The following is a 6172-nucleotide window of genomic DNA, read 5'->3' as shown; positions in this document are numbered from 1 at the left end:
AAACTGAGTGGAGCAAGAAAGCAAGACGAAGAGAAGGGGGAAAAACTCTCACCATGACCAGTAATGTTAAGAAGGCCAGTTTGTGTCACCACTTTTTTGATACAGCACCACAGGTGTTGTCATAGATGCATCTTTCTGTTTCTGTTATTATACAGTTAGTTGCACTTTCGTTAAAAAAAGTGGCGTGATTCACATTTGATTCAATGTTACAGGCCTAATGATAAATAAATACAGATAAATAAAAACAAGTGGAAGGGATGTTAAGAGGCCAGCTTCCCATCATGGCTCTCTATCACCCCAGTTTGTCGTCACCATGAGCTTCAGTGACACGTTGCATGTATAAATCAGGTTTTATCATTTTATATAGCCTATATATTTTTTTCCCCTCTGCTGTGTCACACCTGCACGGCCAAAGAAGGTGACCTGATTCAACATGACAAAACCTTAACGTGCCAGGGCATATTATCTGACAGGACGGGACAGAGTTATCGGGCAGTATTCACTGTCCCGACGCGGGTACTGCGTGGCGGTTTCAGAGACAGACAGTGCGGGTTTCAGCAGTCGTGCCTCCTGACTTTGTCTTCCTTCCGGTCGCGTCCTTCCGCCCGTTTCCATCCCGCAGACAGCTGCAGCTCTCAGGGTTCACGCGCAGCCCCGAGACAATTGAGTGCGGAACAAAGCGCGAGACAGCGACCCTTTTTTGCTCTACTTGTCGCCTCGCGCTGCAGCACTACGACCCTGACCTTCGGCTCACGCCTACATCCCTATAACACAGATAGGCTACTGCTGTTTCCTCAATTCACTGATGTGGAGGCGCACAGGGCGGGTGAACCACCGTGGGGCAAATTACCAACACACACATCTACTATAATTTAAGAAATAATCAGTTTATGTTGTAGTTTGCGTCAGTGCTGGGCTATAGCCTGCTTCTTGGAATGGTGTGGGCAGGAATTCATGTTACAAAGATTTATTTCCGCATAAAAAGGCGGTTTTAACGCCACGGAGCAAATTTAAAAAAAGTGCAAAGGGATGCTAAACTCCACTGCACTTGCAACCTCTCCAGTGGGTGTGGTAGCTGGAAGGGAAAGGAAACCCTCTGCACACTTGACAATTTCTTATCTTTTTTCATAAGGATGAGCTATCTAAGTGCTCTAAGGGTAAGAGGTAACTATTCAGTGTAGATTCCTGAAACAGAAAATAACCACAAAGCTACACATATGTATTTTGAGAGGGGAGGACTAGGTTATTATAGCCTATTTATTTATTTTTTTTTATTATAATTATTTTGGTTGTTAATGTAACTACGCTTACAGTCAGAGACAAGGTCAGGACAGGCAACGTTTTGTTACAATGGGACAAACTGAAATTTCTAATAAAATGAGCTTGAAAAAAAAAAAAAAAAGGTAATTAAATTAATTATTCTGATTAAGCTTTAGCATTATAACCAAGTTTCACCACATGAATTCTCCTAACAGCCCTATAGCTTTTAGGAGTAAGTGGATTAAGAGCCTACATAAATAGCACAAATGTTGAAATTATTTTTTTAGCCACAAACTATTATTATTATTATTATTATTATTGTTGTTGTTGTTGTTGTTGTTGTTGTTGTTATCGTCATCGTTGTTGTTGTTTGCTGTTTTTATTGTGTACTAAGGTAGATCTAGTCTAATACAAATGGAGACATAGACAGATATTATTTTATGTTAATCAGAAATTAGACTATGTCAAATAAATACAGAAATACCAGGGTAATGCGTTACTTTATGTTTGTATGTCGTAATTTGCCAGTAGTGAAGTCTGAGCATAATTTTAATACCAAGTTAAATCTGTGGAATGTTTTCAGTGGATTGCATACAGGCCTGGAAAACAGCCTTTACAGGCAGCTGTCTGTGTTATTCCTTCATTTGCACAGCTCCACTGTAACCCCAGAGAACTGCCGGTAAAGATTTCCCAAGTCTGCAAGATCTTTCCAAGAATTCACCATAGTTTGGATATTAATCATCAGTTGTTTGTTTTTCCATTCCCGTGCTAATTAATGTCGCCTAATTAAAATGAGGGGGGAGTAGCTGGTTCGGTGACCCCCGCGCTGACCGAGCGGAACCGGAAAGAATCGCATTAAAGCGCGAGACGCAAGAACTAAAGGGACGATTAGAACAATAAGTAAACACGTAAACACAGGAGGAGATGCTCTCTGTCTCCTGGCCCTTTGGCTCTCATCCAACTCTCAAATTCAGTGTGAACTTTAGAAATCAGCCTTGCAGGAGGAGACCGGTTTTTGAAGGCCACACTTAAGTGGATGTGTCCCAAATAATGACAAATTTTACCTTACAATGACCAGAAATAAAATCATTTATTAGGCCCTTTGAGGTTCCTAAAATATTTTAACAACTGTCTTCAGGGGGCAAATACTCATTTTCTTCCAAATTAAATTGAAATTAATTAAATTTAATGAATGGAATATACTGAATTGAAAATAAAATCTAGTGGCTGACATGCTGGTGTGGTGTAATTTCAGCCTAATCTTTATTTGGTAAATTTCTCAGGGGAAACAATCGCAACTGTTAGTTTTAAGATTGTAAATATAACTACAGAGCCAACCACATTACCATTTTAACAACTGGCACCTATTCTATCAAGTAACTTGTTTTTGGAAGATGGTTGGATGCTTTCGTCTCACTTCTCAACTAGGCTAATGGTGTTAAATACATAGAATATATTGAGAAATGTGCCTATTAAGATATTTTATAGAATTATTACAAGTATGCATTTCATATGACACTAATACAACACTGCATTGACTTCATTTTTTCATTACAATAACTGTACTAAATTCCATCCAAATTTACAGTGTAGACTCATCTGATCCACATTTGTTGTATTCTTGTAAAACATCATCATGAATAGGCTTGAAGCAATAACAGCGAAACTATTTTTTTTTTTTTTAATCATTTCAAATATCCCTTCTTCCCATTACTGTGATTCCATGTTGCACTCCAACTCTTTTTGTTTGAGTGAATTTTGTGTGGCTTGAAGTAGGATGACATAAAAGCAGTAATCAGTTACACCCTGACATTCACCTAAGAGAAACCAAGCCTGGAGAAATGGAGAGAATTCAAATTAAATAAAACATTTTGACTCATAAAATGGCTTGCCTCCGCTCCGGATACTTCTTTCTTTGCCTTGTTTTTTGCCAGTACACTCAAGGCCATCGTCCTGAATGAGCTTACCCCTAGAACATCCCCGGGATTTAATTCAGAGTGGCACTTCACTTTGGCAGCACAAGGTCCTGGGTATTGCTGTGACTAGGGCCTAGAAGGGGGCTTAAGGGCCGCAAGGCGGATTGAGAAATGGGACGCATTATTTGTCCATGAAACATTATGTGACACAACATGACACCAGCCCATTTGTATGTAAAGGTAAACATTTCAGCGTGACGATTCGACAAGAGCGGACAAGGCTCCTGTCAATGTGGTTTTATACCCACAGCTGAGAAAGAGGTGTTGTGGAGTTGTGCAGTGATGGTGTGTGTGTGTGTGAGTGTGAGTGTGTGAGAGAGTGTGTGTATAGGGCTTCTGTTCACAAATTTAATCCCTACCGACACAAGTCACTTGGTCCAGTCTGAAAAGGTGTTGTGAGGCTTGTTCTCTTGTTCTAGCCTTTTGCTGCTCAAAGCATTGACAGAGTGTTGAACACACAACCTCCCTGAAGTTTTTTTTTTCTGCGCTTTGAATTTCACCTGTTCATTTCATTCGTTTGATTGAAAGAATTGTGATGGGCGGGCATACTGCATACTCCCAGCAAGTCCCAAAACAGAGAGATTTTTTGTGCCAGCCTCATACAGAAATACTGTTTCTTTTATCATAATGTCACACCACTACAAGCAAAATGAAACACAGTTTATCATGTAGAAATAAAATCTTTTTCACAACAAAACATGCTCAAAACAACTGCAGTGCAGCAGCAGCAGTATCTTGTGTGGTCCCGGTTCTCCGGTGCCACTGCAGGACAAATCAGCATTAAACTACTGCTGAGCTGCATCATTTTAGTCTTCCTGTGTGTGTTTCATACTGCTGATTGGTACATGATATACTTAACATAAATGAAATGCAGCATACACTGAATGACTTGATGATCAGTTTCTTATCCTGCAAAACTCTTCGATGCAGTGCATGTCTGTTTATGGAAATTTACAAAACTGCAGTGAAATGATACGATGGTCTGTGTCATGCAATGAAAACACACTGGCGATGAAAGTTGCTGTATATCCTGTATGTGTTCGTCTGGGTGAACAGTGAACCACTCCAGCACAGAGGGCCCCATATGGGTGATGCATGGAAGCCATTTTTGTTCAGAAGCACTGATCCAGGGCGAGTTTTTTTTTTTTTTTTTTTTTTTTTTTGAGGGAATTCCTCCTCCCTGGCTGCTTTGAAACAGCCTGGCTGGTTGTATTTACATACATACAGTAACAAGAAAGCTCATACCAGTAACAGAAGAGGAAGCAGTTTGTAAAGTGGCACTGCCTATAGAGAACTGAAACGAATTGAAGCATCTGTCACAGATTACTGTTAAATCCACATTTTAGCAGACGTGTTTTAACAAAAACATCTCTCATTGCATTGCCGTCGCTTCACACTTATTCCCCACACTTGGTTGTCAGGACAATCCCAGCATTTTGCACACAGTTGGACTCAGGAAGAAAGTGTGTCATCACTGTTTCATCATTTATCCCCATACATCTGAGGTCAAGACTGTCCACAGTGAACCATATGTGATTCTGAATTACAGTACAGTTTCTGTGAAGTCACACTGAATAAATTCGAGCAATAGGAGTGTTGAGGGCACATTTGGGGCTTTACGACTTCAGACAAGTATGTCTGGCGTACACAAATGACCATCACTTGCAGAATATTGCCAATTCGCCAGACTGCCTGTGCCTAAAATCCTCTTTGGATATAACACTCCATCGAATGCACAGGCCACAGCCTTTTGTGCCAAATGAGAGTGGGACCCATCATGGCACATACAAACACCATCAAATGAGAACAATGACATGCTTCTTTTAACTCCTTCTCTTCAATAAAGATCATTCATCAGGCAGAACCGTCCCTTTGGAAAGTGTGATTGGAAGTCGGGGACTTTGAATCCCTGTCCCGGCCACTCCATCTTCAACACGCCACTGGTCTGGACCCTCAGAGATGAACCGCTGAACCGGACGCCTCCATTCAGCCGTTCTCCTCCACCTTTTTAAAATAATAACGGTAAATAACGGTAAATGCATGGGACCTAAAATCAGGCAGCCGCATCACAATTTCACAGAGGCAGTGAGGCATCCCAAACCTGCATCCAATTTAGATAGATATGGGGAGAAGAGGAGACAGTGGGCCCCCATATGCACTGCCCAAAAACAAAACAGATGCAAGATGTTGTGTAAGTGTGTGTTTGTGTGTGTGTTTGTGTGTGTGTGTTTGACTGTCAAATGCATACGTAGGCTGGGAGAGGTGACAGTGATGAGACAGGAGGTGCAGCCTAACCTTTGGAAGGAAACAATCCAACTCTAAGATGGCCTTTTCTGTGTCTGACACGCATGGAGAAACCTCTGGAATCAGATGGCATTCAAACTCTGATTCCCTATCTTCACACCATCCGCTCACTGTTATTATGACGATGACGCCTATATAGTTGGATATACAGAGTTCACAATTATTGTGGTGATATGGAGGGGAAAAAGATGGATGTTAATGTTATACAGTCTGCATGGGAACCAGGGTGGCATAATAGTGCTGTAGTCTACATGTAATAAATATGACTGATGGCAATAGCCAGTCTGTTGAATTAAATTTACATATAGATTTACATTCCCATCAACATGTAATAATGGCATAGGCCTGAAGGTCCATACTAGAGTCATGCACATGCATTGCACGTGCACTTGTGTGTGCACGCATGCATGTATGCACACACACAAACACACACACACACACTGTGCTGACATTTCGTAGTTAATATTTTTTTGCCTTATTGAGGAAGGTGAAAAATGCCAAATATCCATCAGGCTAACAATAGTCCTCATGGTGAAAAAATGTCCTGCCGAGTCTTTTGTGCACTGAAAGAGATATGATGACTTAGAAGTAAAGCAGTCCAGCTGGCAATTCCACATCAACTTTAATAATGA

The sequence above is a fragment of the Myripristis murdjan genome, chromosome 1 (genome assembly GCF_902150065.1).
Source record: "Myripristis murdjan chromosome 1, fMyrMur1.1, whole genome shotgun sequence".
NCBI classification, from domain to species: domain Eukaryota; kingdom Metazoa; phylum Chordata; class Actinopteri; order Holocentriformes; family Holocentridae; genus Myripristis; species Myripristis murdjan.
Note: the sequence above shows the minus strand (reverse complement) of the source record.